General features: G+C 40.2%; 1 non-coding gene across 1 annotated transcript; it reads left to right on the forward strand.

The window, feature by feature from the left end:
• The first annotated feature begins 9,297 nt into the window (after positions 1–9,297).
• LOC118999313 (U6 spliceosomal RNA) lies at positions 9,298–9,404 on the forward strand. Its single transcript, XR_005069086.1, has one exon. It is a non-coding gene; the product is annotated as a U6 spliceosomal RNA (small nuclear RNA).
• Positions 9,405–15,304: the final 5,900 nt, after the last annotated feature.

A 15,304-nucleotide genomic window follows, 5' to 3' on the forward strand; every position in this document is an offset into this window, starting at 1 on the left:
CTGGGACACAAGTCATTTAGTTCTGAGAATGGACCTGTTGTCATATTCCACCTTCCACTACAGTTTACTTCGTATGGTGCTCAGATCTACTTCCTTATATAAGATCTGGAAACAACCCATCCAGAATTCCATTGGGCCTCTACTCCTTGGAAACTTATAAGAAGAAGGCTAGTGGGCTAAACTACAGTGCTATTGCAGCTGGACTCAAGGCTACAATGGGGTTCATCTCTCCCCTCCTTTCCTATCAGTTCTAAATACTCCCCAACCACAATTCACCTTTCTTCAAGTATAGGTGGTTTATTGGTGGCTTGACGCAGATACCCATTCCTGAGTGATCACCACACCTTTCTCAGGCCATAGCTGCAGTATTTATGTATTTATCTTCAAACTGGCACTCAAGATAGTATGAAGATGTGCATCATCTAGGTGCCACACATATCCTCCCTGTCCCCATTAGGTAATAGTAACTCAATCTCCTTTCCTAATGATCAGAGTTGATGACTCTGCCAAAATGATGACTTCTCTTCTTACTTGCTGGTTCCTTGGCAAAAGGATCTCAAAGAGCCTAAGCATCAGCTGTAACTTTAGTACAGTGAGAATTTTGCTGCATTCCCTGATAGTAACTTTCCCCTTTTGGCGATTAGAAAATCTAATCCAGCAGAATCTAGAATTACAAGGATGGGAAGCATAAATATCCCAGTGTGTATTACTACAAGTATTGGTAAGCAGGGACGCTCATAACACTTTGATTGCCAGACTCATGTGTTGCACCAATTGGGAACTCAACATCTTATCAACATATTTATTAAGACTATATATTGTGGCCTGGAAGATAGTGCCCCACCTTACAGGGCACCAAGCTGTTGTCTTTAACAGGACAGCTGTTTCTGAGTGGTATGGTATATAGTCTCATGGTAATAGATCCCATGGTAATATATTCTCTCTCTCTGTAAAGAGGGTCACTTAGTCCCATGCAGTGTTATGTAAGATCCCATATCAATAGATGAAATGTGAATGTGGATTTGTGGGCAGGATAGACAAACTCATACCAAGAATGTCTATTGGTTCTAGTCAAAATAAACCTTTGCCCCTTCTAAGGTTAAAGGGGTCCAACACAGTCAAATTACCACCAAGTATCTAATGTCTCTCCTCAAGAGAAGATGCTATATAAATGACTCTAAATTGATCCAATACAGATTTGACATTTGCAGGAGAAGTGGCAAGATCAACCTTAGTGAGCAGGAGCTTATGCTTTGGGGCCCATAAATACCCTCTATTGCTTCCACTGTGGCTATTCCTTTTATGTGCCCATTTCCCAGCACTGGAGTGGCTGATAACAATGATTCAATACCATTGTCTGGCCAAATTATTCCATGTATTTGGCCATTTAATGCCTTTTCTAAAGTCTATGTTCTATGCTGTTTTTGAACTTGTGATACTAAGACATTCACACTTCATACCTACTTCTAAAACCCATTCCTATGGCTCTACCCTCGACCTTCTGTACTCACTTTTCCAATCTTTCCCCTTCCAGGCCCCTGACTAGCTAACAAAATGACTTGCCACTGTTGATATATCCATATATATTATGACTTTAAGCTTCTAAAGTTATTCTATTAACCATTTTCCTATTGGTGAGCTCAGTTCCATGACAACATCATCTACCATCAGCCCTGGCCTACAGAGAAGAGCAACCAGTGGACTTCTTATTAATATCTCTCACCAGCCCATTTCTTATTGCTTTGGTAAATGGAGCATTCTTTGGGTCTGCCTATGGAACATAATTTTTTATTGTTACGTAAATATATCTAAGGTGTCCACATCTCTGACTTTTAATCTCTTGCTCTATTGCTCTGCCTTTTCTACTTTACTTTGTGTGGACTATCATTTTCTCCAGGGTTATAGTAGTCTTCTTAATAAGATGTTTACCATGAAATCCAGGATCCTTGACAAATTGTTAATTCCTATATCCTAGAAAAGTGGTTTCCCAGAGTAAAACTCGTCCTTATTCAACTTTACTTCCCCTCTTTTTGACCCATAATCTACATCTATCAGAACCTAGTTCAACACATACTTCACGGGTGCAGGCAGCCAGTAATATTATCTAAGTCCCATATACCTCTTTTGGGGCATACTCACTTTATCTTTTTAGCAAGCATGTCCTAACTGAATTTCGAATGACCTCAGTTATTTTCCTAGCAGCTTTAAGGTAAGGTGGGTCAGATCTCTGGGAAGGGAAAGAAGTTTTCTTAATGATGAGAAGCCTCTGCATATTCTTCAAATAAGGGAGAATGTTTCTATCCCTTAACAAAGAGGAGTGTCTCAGAAGGTTCAGAGAATGTCATGATTCAAATTTTGAAGTGCATTCATCCAGATGTTCCTATGACAAGAATGTGGTATAACCTTGGATAAGATCTTCAACTGAGGGAATTTCCTAGAGAGTACTGGCAGCTCAGACCTGACTGTGAAAAGCACTCCCAGCATCTGGAGAAATAAGTTCGTTAGTTCTGAAGGGAATTGTTGGTGGCAGAAGCAGACCATTCTTTACTTCTGCATTTTTATCAAACTTCCAGGTGATTCTGATGCACACTAAAGTTTCAAAAGGACTACCCCCAGAGATCAAATGTACATTTGCCTCCACTATCCTTAAAACATTTCTATAAGAATTGAAATCTCAGACAAAAGTTTAAGTAAATATGGAATTTTAAAAATAAAGACACTTTTAATTTTCAATAATACGCAAATAGTGAAAATAAAAAGTGTTAACAGTTAAAAAATTGTTTCTAATATTGTTACTTGAATTCTACAGGAGATTAGAATTTCTTTATTAAACAAGTACAGAACAGAACTCCCCCCAAAATATTACTCTTTAATGTTACAAAAATTTAGATGTTACCTGGAAATGTCATTTTGATAACATATATGGTTGCTTTTAGAGTCTCTTCTGCCTACATTACAACCATAGGTTTTCCTTTGTAATCATAAAGTTATTTTTTCATTTGCCCACTAGTGGACACTGTTGAGCTTCTGAATTTAAAGCTATTTCTGATAAACTGGTAGAGGCAAAAGAGGAGAAAGAAATGGAGAAATAAAATAATACAGCAAGAATCTTTCTACAATAATATGTGTTTATTCACCATGTAACAGGCTAATAAATGTTTATGTCAATCATATTTCTAATAACAAAGTCATAAACAGCTAAACTTCCATTGCTCATGGAGAATATTTTTACAGCAGGGAAGCACTGCTTGATGGCTAATGACACAACTACAAAACAGTATTCCATTCTTCAGGGAAATAACATGTTTTCTTTTTATGAAAAAAAATTCTCTTTTTTTCTAAGTTTCCTTTTCTTCAGAACACATCTTTGTTGTGAGAATGTTGTCAACCTATTCATCAAGATTCAAAACAAATACTGAAAAGTATAAAGGTAACAAGCTAAAGGTGAGTTTGTGATCATAATTTGGGGCAAAATACAATGAATGAATTTTAAGTGATTTATAATTTATTGTATTTTACTGAATGAGATTCTGAGCTCATCATACAGATTATAAGTACTTCTGTAAAGAGAATCCAAGATCATTTTATTCTCTGAGCTATTGTGATGTTGTGCTAGCACTCACTTCATAATGTTGGACATAGCATTTTTAAAAAGATTTGATTTATTCATCTTTAGAGGGGAATGGAAAGAGAGAGGGAGAGAAACACCAATGTATGGTTGCCTCTCATGGGTTCCCCACTTGGAACTGGCCTGCAACCCAGGCATGTGCCCTGACTGGGAATCGAACCCCGATCTTTTGGTTTGCATGCCCACACTCAGTCCACTGAGCTACGCCAGCCAGGTGGACATAGAAATTTTAAATAGGAAGAATATAAACTCTAGAACAAAATCAAGGAATAAACTTCATTCCTGCTACTTACTGCCTGGCATTGGGCAAGTTGCTAGACTTCAGTGATCTTTGATTTCCATATGCATAGAGATAAGTATTATATTCCTTGTAAGTTTATTGTGAGAATTAATAAGATTGAGTGCTGGTGGAAAAGCCCAGTAAACTTCCTGGTACAAAGGAAATTGTCAGTAAATATTAATTTTATTTCCATCCCCAGAAGATGCCAGGATAAAAGAGCTCCTCTTTTAAGATAGAGCAAGAGCCCTAGGCTTTCAAATAAGCATAGGCACCAGAAAACAGTGGTTAATTAATGTCTCTTTTGCTTTCCAGTACATGCATTTCATGAAGACAGTTCTGAATGTGTTTTGCTCACCATTAAATTTCCAATGTGCATGGTATATTTTAGGGGCCCAATCCATATTTATTGAATGAATGAATGAATGTATCACTGAGATCCAGAAAGTAGGAATGGTTCGTGTGACATGCAATTTGTACTCTTACAGAAGTTAAAAGGTAATAATGATAAAGTACTCTAGGATGTTACGGCAATGCCAAGCCATGCATAGGAACTTGTTGGCTATAGTCATCAAGGCTTCCAATAAGTTTTCCAGATTGCCAATCCAACTAGGCTCTCATGTGAGAGTCAAGGGAGGCCTAGAATCCCACAGGATCTTTTTTCCATCTACAGAATTTGGAGCACTACCTACAAGCCATCCTGCAGAGTGTTGCCCCACTACCTTAAATGTGCTACACTTGATAAATACAAGTCCATCTAACATCAGGTTCTTGGGCTGTATTCTCCAAACAAAAAATTAGTCAGTGTAACGAAGTGTTATTCAAGTACAGTGAGATCACAATGACTTTTGAGTATTTTTCAGAGAAAATACTCCACAGCTCACCATACTCATCAGTTTCATTTCCAGTTGTTTCAAACTATAATCAGACTACCTCTTGTGTTGTGGATTGGATCTGTCTGGTCTTTTGGCATTTAGAATTCATCTATACAGTCAGCGGAGGGCTTTTGGTTTACCATGTTCCTTCCCCTTCATATATATTCTGCTAGTACTCTTCTTAGCTTTTATTTTTTTTTCCTACATACACGGAAAGCTATATTATAGAAACTAAATCAGAGGTGTAAGAGTATCATGTAGTTCAAAGAAAATTAGACTAAAACTGATCCGATTCATATTTTAGCTCCTCCATTTTTTAGATGTGTTACTGTAGGTCCCAGTTTTCTTGCTTATAACATAAAATTATCTACTTTATATGGCCTATAAAAGGCTATGGGACAACAGGCAGAGTGTATGCTTTATCTAGAACCTTCAGGAATTACTCTTTCCCTGAAGCCCAGAGATGCTTCACTGATTCTCTACTATTTTCAGACTACACTATAAAGGGATATCATGTGTTCTTTATGTTGTTGCTGTAAACACTGTAGTCAAATACTCTGTGCTACAGAATGTATCTGGGTGGGCATGGTAATCTGTCAGGACTTCTGGAGGCCCAGTGTATCATATATGTTCCCATGAAACATGAAGCCTGGACCAAGGAGGTCCTTTCCCAAAATAATAGTTTCAAGTAATTCACTTATCACTTATAAAAGTATTCATTGGATGTCAAGAACTCTTCTAGACACTTTACTTGCATTAACATATTGGATTCTCACTTCAACCCTATGATTAAGATAGTATTATTATCCCCATTTTATAGGTGAGGAAACCCAGGCACAGAGAAGTTGTGTGACTTATCCAAGATCACACAGTTGTTAAGTGGTAGAGCCAAGATTCCAACCTAAATCATCTGGCTCCAAAGTCCAAGCTCATAATCACTATTTTAGACTTCTCTATCTTCACTTTTATTTAAATTGATTTTGAGATATAGATTAACAATGGACTTGACCTCCATCTTTTCTTACTCATATGTAGGTATCTCTTGGTACTTAGTATAAGAACACTGACCATTTCTGTTCTTATTTCTTAGGCAACCTGACCCCTGGCCCTTGTGAGACCTCAAGTTTTATTTTTGCCTTGGTGATATCAGCCTACCTTATCAGTCTTACCTTGATAAGGTAGGACAGTTAGCCACATTGTCTCTTTTTTCTTTGAAAAGTATACCTAAATTATAATTCATTGAGCACCTATGTGACAGGCAGGACTCTGACAAGAAAATAGGTGGCACACTGGAGAGGAGTAATTGAAGATAGCTTAATCCAAGACTATAGGGATATGATCTGGGGAAGGCAAAGCACCCAGAGGTGGAAAGAGTTGGGGCCAAAGAAAAGGGGCTACCTGACAGCAACTGTGGCCTTAGATAGATGAACACATTTTTTGCCAAACTACACCCCAGCAGAGAGGGAACCAGAAAAGCAAATACCCTAAACTCTCTCTTATCTCCTCTGAGTTTTTAAAAGTATTTTTATTGATTATACTATTACAGCAGTTCTCCCATTTTTCCCCTTTATCCTCCCTCCACTCCACCCCCTAACCCTCCAGAAATCCTCCCCCTTAGTTCATGTCCATGGGTTGTACATATAGGTTCTTTGAGTCCTCTGTTTCCTATACCATTTTTATCTCCCCCCATCTATTTTATGCCTACTAATTATGTTTCTTCTTTCCTGTACCTTTTCCCCAATATTCCTCCCTTCCCAATTCCCACTGAACTCCTTCTGTGTGATGTCCATTTCTCTGGTTCTATTCCTATTGTGGTTGTTTGCTTAGTTTTTGTTTCAGTGTTTTTCTTTTATTTTAGGTTCATTTGTTGATAGTTGTGAGTTTGTTGTTATTTTATTGTTCATATTTTTATGTTCTTTTTGTTAGATAAGTCTCTTTAATATTTTATATAATAAGGGCTTGGTGATGATGAGCTTCTTTAACTTGACCTTATCTGGAAAGCCCTTAATTTGCCCTTCCATTCTAAGTGATAGCTTTGCTGGATAGAGCAATCTTGGGTGTAGTTCCTTGCCTTTTCTGACTTCAATACTTCTTTCCAGCCCCTTCTTGCCTATAAGGCTTCTATTGAGAGATCAGCTAATAGTCTTATGGGAACTCCTTTGCAGGTAACCATCTCCTTTTCTCTTGTTGCTTTTAAATTTTTTCTTTGTCTTTAATCTTGGGTAACTTAATGATGAAGTGCCTTGGTGTGTTCCTCCTTAGGTCCAAATTCTCTGGGACTCTCTGAAGTTCCTGGAAGTCTATTTCCTTCTCCAGATTGGGGGAGTTTTCCTTCATTATTTGTTCAAACAACTTTTTAATTTCTTGCTACTGTTGTTCTCTTTCTGGCACCCCTATTGTTGGAAACTGCCCTGCCTGGTTTTGGAAACTGTAATCCCTCGAGGTTAAGGCTGAATAAAGGACTTTTTGATCATAAGCCACTTAGGAGACAAAGCTTATCTTCCTTGTAGGGGTACCACCATGCCCCCTTTCTCTTCACCCTGCTTGGCCCCAGGGGGATGACTGGTTAGCCAATGATGAGTAAGATTCCTCAAAAGAGGGATGACCTAAGACAGGCATGGTCATGAAGGGGCCCTCAGGGAAGGACTTGGGGGGCTATAGAAAAAGGGGGTGATGGACTCTCACCCCTTGGCTTTGACGTAGCCTGAGTCCTCATTCTGTCTGCAAGAAGTCTCCTAATCTCTTGGCTGCCTGACTTAAGCCTGAAACAATGATGGAGGGGGTGCAGCCCTGTGCTGGAAAGGGCAGGTCCCCTAGGGCAATCAAGCCTAAGAAAGAATGCATAAAATCCTGTGAAACCTACTTTGCTAATACATTCAATTTAAATAATAAGGGTCCAAGCATGAAATGAGTTTGTTACCCAAAGTTTTATGGCCCTTTAACTATCTGACCCTGACTCAGAATAAGGCCTCAGAGTTTTTTCAATGTTATCTATTGTTTAATCATTTCTGCCTGACAATGATTGATGAGCTTTACATATACACCCTGTATTCCTGTGCAAATTGTACCCAATAAAAGCCCATCAAGGTAAGGGTCGAGCACCCTCCTCTTGAGAGAGAAGCTATGCCATCCCTTTTTCTCCAAAGGACTTGGTAGTCCATGTGAATTTGTCACATCTCATCCATAACGCCTCGGACCCCAGGAGCTGGGATCCGCATCACCTATAATTTGGACATTGGAATATTTCAGGTTGTCCCAGGGAATCCTCAGCCTCTCTTCATTTTTTTTTTTTGGATTCCTGTTTCTTCATTCTGTTCCAGTTGGATGTTTATTTCTTCCTTTTGTTCCAAATTATTGCTTTGAATCCTGGTTTCCTTGTCACTGTTGATTCCCTGAATATTTTGCTTTATTTCATTTTGGGTATCTTTTATTTGTTCCTTCATTTTTTGACCAAGCTCAATCAGTTCTGTGAGCATTTTGATTACCAGGGCTTTAAATTCTCCATCAGATAGGTTGGCAATCTCCTCATCTCTTAGTTCTCTTTCTGAAGTTTTGCCGTGTTCTTTTATTTGGGCCATATTTTTTTGTCTTGGAGCAGCTGCTAGGTTGTAAGGTAGCGGGGCCTTAGGTATTCACTCAGGCAGGGCAAACCTCTTTGCTGCAGTGCCTGTGGGGGAGGGGTCAGAGGGGGAACAGCGCAGCTTCCCTGCTTGTCTCTAGCGCACTTTACAACAGACTCTCATGTCAGAGTAGAAGTATCTCCCACCATGGCAACCCCAGCCTTAGCCCACAGTCAGCTCTGAGTCTCAGTTTTCCCCTCAAGTCAGTCCCTCCCGCACAGCTCTGCTGAGCTCTGCAGTCAGCCCTGCCCCTCAGCCACCTTGCCACAGTTCTTCTGAGTGGACCCACCTTACCAGTCTGGTTGATTTTTTCTTTAATTCCTTGGTTGTTGGAGTTCCATGCAGTTTGATTTTCTGGGAATTTTGGTTGTTTATTGATTTTAGATTGGTTGTCATCCTCATTTTGGTTGTGCAAGGAAGCAAAGGGTTTCTACCTACACCTCCATCTTGTCTGGAACTCCTCCTCTGAGTTTTTGATGGTACTCTCATTCCTCAAACCCAATGAGAAGCCAGAGGGAAATGGAGCCCACTGATGTAATAATCCACACTAGTCAGTTTTCTAGGACTCACCATAGAGCAAAGAATGGTGTAGAGTAGATCCAGAGGAAAAATGAAGAATGCCAAGTACAATTTCATATATATCATAATCCTTTCACATTTATTAACACTTTTAATCTCCCATGCAACCCAGGGTGGTAAGAAATAGTGTCTCCATTTTATAAATAAGAAAACTGAAACTCATATAAATTCAAGATAGGGTTACTTGCCACAGGTCACAAAAATGGTAAATATTAGAGTCAATATTCATTTTCATATTTTTTATTCAAGACTATACTTTTAACTACCATGCAATAATGGCTCACTCTCCAATATTACAAATCAAAAAATGATATTAGAGTGCTTGCTTCAGCAGCACATATACTAAAATTGGAACGATACAGAGAAGATTAGCATGGCCCCTGTGCAAGGATGATACGCAAATTTGTGAAGCGTTCCATATTTTTGTTCATAAAAAATAAAATGATATTAGAAATTAAAAGATTACAAAAGACATGTTAAGTGAGCTTATTTTATCATATCTACTAGCAGGTTGACTTTTATCAAAGAGAACTGAATTTTTCACTGGACTAATAGTTCCACATCCACCCATATTTTTCTTGAGTTTTAAAAAATGGAGATAAAAGGGATAAAGAAGATAGATCTAAATGATGCCAGAGAAAATGACAGAGTTGGTGTCTCAAAGGGCCAATTTCTCCATAGAAATATTGAAACATCGGGCAAAACTTGTAAGAACTCTGTAAATAGTCAAAGGTTTAAAGCAAAAAAGTGAATGATAAATTAATAAAAAGGCAACTTTACAAAAGTAGGAACATTTTGTGGCATTTTTACTTGTTCCTTATCGACTTCTCTCCCTGGTTAAGCATCAGTCTTGAAGACAGCAGCCCACAATCATTTTGTTGGAGCCTGGTCCCTAGCTCCAGAAGGAGAACAGACCTTATTCTGAAACAATTGTGTTTTTCTCTTCCAACCTGTATTTGGGCTACCTAAAATGCTGATACAAGGTGCTTGCCTTTATTTTGCCTAGCATGGAATTAACTCATATTTGAATAGCAATAAACAATTCTTGAAAACATTGTAAAGCAAAAAACAATGCACAGTGCCTGGGGCAAAAAAATTATAGTCCAGTCAAACAATAAGGCACCAAAAGCTTTAAAGGAATAGCTAGGGAGATAGTTTCTTTGGGAAATTAGGGCATTCAAAAATGCCAATGTATGCTGGGAAATTTAGCAAACTACATGTATGTCCAAGTCAGAATGCATGCTCAGAAAAGACCTGAGGAGACCCTACCTTTTAATCTCTAGATTTAGTGCAAAGAAGTGAAGGTTCAGGCAGAGTTATCAACAATCCTCATGCTTGAAATATTTGAGGGATTTTTCTTCCTTGACTTAGATTTTCAATTGTTATTTCTATGTTAATTATTAGATTAGTCTAACTGTTTTTCTTATAACATACAAAATCTTTTGTGTCTAAAAAGCAGGGTGCAAAACCTGTACATAAATAAAATAAATATGTTCTCAGCTTCCTAGACCACAGAGTACATAAATGCAGTCCTCACATCCTCTTAAAATTACAATATTATAACTAAAGTACAAAGCAGCTGTCATGCATAACCACCTGAAATTTAGCTGAACAGAAGTCCTAAAAATAAGGATGTAAAGAACAAGAATCCATTCTGACAGGCGTGAGATGGTATCACATTGTGGTTTTAATTTGCACTTCTCTGATGACTAGTGATGTTGAGCATCTTTTCACATGTCAATTGGCCATCTGTATGTCCTCTTTGGCGAAGTGTCTATTCAGATTCTTTGCTCATTTTTAATTGGGTTGTTTGTTTTTTAGTGTTCAGTTTTGTAAGTACTTTATAATTTTTGGATATTAACCCTTTATCAGGTATAGTGGAAGATATGTTCTCCCATTCTCTGGATTGTCTTTTTATTTGTTGATGTTTTCCTCTGCTGTGAAAATTTTTTTAGTTTAATGTAGTCCCACTTTTTAATTTTTTCTTTTGATTCCCTTGCCTGGGGAGATATATATGATAAAAAATTTTTGTGAACATTATTCTTCATTTTAAAGATTTTAGTTATTTATCTTTAGAGGTGAAGGGAAGGAGAGAAGGAGAGAAATATTAATGTATGGTTGCCTCTCATGAGTCCCCTGCTGGGAACTAGCCTGCAACCCAGGCATATACCCTGACTGGGAATCGAACCGCGATAGTGTGGTTCACAGGCCCGCACTCAATCCACTGAGCTACACCAGCAAGCGTTCTATGAACATTATTTTAAGTGAAATAAGCCAGTCATAGAATGAAAAATACCATATAATTTCACTCATATGTGAAATCTAGTGAACAAACTAAACTAACAAGCAAAAACAGAGACAAACTCATACATGGAGAGCAGATGACAGTTACTACAGTTTTGGGGAGGTTAGCAGGTGGAGAGATTGAGCAAAAAGGAAAAATGATTCATGGATATGGACAACAGTGTGGTGTTTGCTGGGAGGAGGGGCTATTAGGAGACTAAATAGTAATGGAAAAAGTACAATAAAGATTACATTTTTTAAAAAGAACTTGAAAGTAACTAACTTTTTTAAATTAGAATAAAGAAGAAACCACATGGAGACTGGTAGGAGGGGCAAAGACACAGAAAAGGCTTGTCCCACTTGTAAATGTGGAAGTTAAAAATCAGAAGGGATGTCTTGGCTGTGGAGGTCCCACCTGAAGGGTGAGGGTTCTGGAGTGCCACAGCAGGCCCCCACAGCCCAGGGCTCCAGTGCCGGAAAGAGAAGTCCCTGTAACTTCTGTCTGTGAAAACCAATGGGTATTATTGCTGAATGAGCCAGAGAGCTTCTGGAGTCCCAGGTGCTCCCCTTAAAGGGCCTGGGCATAGACTCACTCACTTTGAGTTCTAGCACTGGAGCAGCAGCTCAAACAGTGCCAACAACATACAGGCAGAACTGAATAGTTTGGCATCAGGGTGAGAGCTGGAGGGGCAGCTTTCTCCCAAATAGAAGTGCTGGCACAGGCCATTGATCCTTTTCTGAGCTCTCTCCCAACAGAGACAGCAAGTGTAGACAGGTATTATATCTGAGTCTCCATCAACCTGGCTAACAGTGTTTGCCCCACCCTAGTGATTCCCTGAGACCCTGTTCCTCCCAACTGTGGGGCCCACCCAACCTATTTGCAGTGGCTTTTCCATACAAATAGCCTGTCTTTGTTGGTTCATGATGCACACTTTCCTAAAATATCTCAAACAAGCAGCACCTGGTCTCAGTGGACCCTGTACTTTTTGCTAATTGGCCCTAGGCCTAGCACTAATGATAGCTGGCCTTGGTTCAGAGCTTGGCCTCTCCCTGGGCACATGCAAGCCTAGCACAAGCAGAATCCATCTGCATATTGCTTTGTAGGTCATGCTGGATGGCCCTGGGCAGGCCGCAGGCAATGGCTGACCTTGGTCTGCACTTCCTTGGAGGCCTAAGAGCCAGCACACCCATTGGACAACTTTGACCACATCCAAGTCCCACTAAATCACCTCCACAAGTAACACTCTCAAAGGGCAAACTCAGTAGGCACCAGGGCCCTGTTTAAGCAAGTCCTGTTCCAGGGGGTTAGCCCCTGCACAACAGATCTTCCACAGTGGTTGTGGCCAGTCTTTACAGCTGATTGGCCTGGGGCTCAGTCCCTCCCATTGACATGTCAAAAACAATCAAGGCTCAACTACAACAAGAGAGTGCACACAGCCCACAGGTGGGGCACATCTTGGCTGACTGGGGAGACTGTGCCACTGGGCCCTACAAGATACCTACTACGTAAGGCCATTCTTCCAGAACCAGGAAACAGCAGTTCTATATACTACATAAAAAAATGAGCATAGGGACTGAAGTGACCTTGGACTAATGTGGACAGCACCAGATATGCAGAGAGAGAAAACCCAAGCCTTAACAAGAGTCATGGTAAAGACCCAAAGCATTACAAAGGGAATCCTCCTAGCAGAGGGAATCAAACAGTGGCCCATCCTATTCTTAACCCCGAGAAGCTATGGAAGAACTACAAATAATTACACTTGTGTGGTCTCAGGGAGGAAGGTCCTCACTTTGAAAGAGGCAGCCCCAGTTCTCCAGGAGAAGTCTTAACCTTAGTGGAAGTTAAGATGAGGACCCTCAGTGCTGAAGAGAAAACCACTCCTTAAAAAGGGGACCTCACAGAGACCTTTCCCTGCTGTTATGCTTATGAAGCCCAGGAAGGAGTAGCCATGTGTTGCATAACCAGACGTTTTCTCTAGAATCTCAGGAATGTGATGGCTTTGTTCAGAGGCTGGCAGACTTGGGAGACTAGAGACAGGAGCTCAGGCTGAGACAGACAAGGTGAGGACCCTGAGTGAAAACCTAAGGTCCATTGACTCCTAAACAATGAGGTCCCCCACTGGCTCTTGGCCCTCAGGTGCCTTGGACAGCCCTGCCAGATAGGACCCACTGACTTCTGCTTTAGATCCAAGGATCTTTTTCTGGAGTGTGTTCTTCAACTATGTGGTTGAGGAAGGATTTGCAAGACTGGAATGGAATCAAGGTGCCAAATCACCTATCCATTGGCCCACACTCCTGCTTCCTGTCCTAAACAACAGCCATCATGCTTCACCGTCAGAACAGTAAGCTCCATGCTCATGAGAAATGCTGCCATAACAGAACTGAGACCCAATGTCTTAAGAATGCTCAGGCCTCTATAAGAGAGGAATAAGAGTCCACTTGCTCTTCCTCTTGTTTTTGTGGGTGCTTTCTTAAGCTCCATTGGTGCTAGCACTCTCTAGGTGCCTCTGAGTGCCTCACCCACCACTAGAGCCACTGCAGATGTTTCATGCAACAGATTTGCTATAAATGTGAAAGTCCATGTTTAGAAGAGTAAAAATTCCTTCTAGGCTTCAGCTTCTACTGAGAGCCCTGGCCAAATTCTAATAAGGTGATTATGTTGATAGACCACCTTCTGTATAAGTATAAAATAAAGGAGCCCATTAAAAAGGCAAACATGCTAAAGATAGTTCATGAAAGATACAGGGAGGATATCCCTGAGATCCTCAGCAGAGCCTCTGAGTGCATGGATGTGGTCTTTGGCTTAGAATTGAAAGAAGTCACGTTCAACAATAAGTCTCACACCCTTGTCAGCAACCAAGATGACAACCGGAGTGGGAGTCTGAGTAGTGGCTGGAAATTTCCTATAAAAGGGATTCTGATGCCTCACCTAGGTATAATCTCTTTTTATTCTTCACCTGAGGACATATTGCTTCATTGTTTTTAGAGAGAAAGGAAGGGAGAGAGAGAAATATCAATGTGAGAGAGAAGCATTGACTGCTTGTCTCCCCTACATGCCCAGACCAGGGATCAACACCCAGATGCATGGAGATCACATGCATCTGGACCAGGGATCACACACACCTGACACAGGATAAGGGATCAAACCTGCAACCTATGTATGTGCCCTGACTGGGAATCAAACCTGCAATCTTTCAGTTATGGAATGATGCTCCAACCAACTGAGCCATACTAGCCAGGGCCTGGGTGTGATCTTCTTGTATAGCAACCACACCTCTGAAGAGGAGATCTAGGAATTCCTGAATATTATGGGTGTTTATGATAGAAAAAGTTCATTTTGGGGGGAGCCCAGGAAGCTTATCACCCAAGACTTGCTGTAGGAAAAATACCTGGTGTATTGGCAGGTACCCAACAGTGATCCCCCACACTATGAGTTCCTATGGGGCCAAAGAATACATGCTTAAACCATGCTAAGATAAAAGTCCTGGAGTTTTTGTCCAAGGTCAGTGATACTGTCTCCACTGCCTTCCCACCCAACTGTGAACAGGTTCTGAAAGATGAGAAAGAGAGAGTCCAATTCAGAGCTGCACCCAGGGCTGGCAATACTTCCAAGGCCAGTAGGGCCTCCAGGGTCACAAAGCCAACTGTTACTCTCACTCTGGGTGAGGATAAGGCAGAATCTTCACTTTCTGACTGAAAAGCCATGTTAAGCAGTTTCCTCATATGTAAAATATCTTGTCAGCTTAGCTTTATTTTGTTTTTGAATTTTTAATTTGTATTCTTTTAGACAGAAAGTTCATTTCAATTTTTTAAACTATATATTTTTAAGATTTTATTTATTTTTAGAGAGAGGGGAAGGGAAGGAGAAAAAGAGGGAGAGAAATATCAATGTGTGGTTGCCTCTTACACATGTACTGGGGACCTGGCCAACAACCCAGGCTTGTGCCCTGACAGGGAATCAAACTGGCAACCCTTTGGTTCACAGACCCATGTTCAATCCACTGAGCTATACCAGCCAGGGCCAGAAAGTTTATTTCAATTT

This window comes from Sturnira hondurensis, unplaced genomic scaffold, assembly GCF_014824575.4.
Source record: "Sturnira hondurensis isolate 20B ecotype Veracruz unplaced genomic scaffold, ASM1482457v3 Scaffold0014759, whole genome shotgun sequence".
NCBI lineage: Eukaryota > Metazoa > Chordata > Mammalia > Chiroptera > Phyllostomidae > Sturnira > Sturnira hondurensis.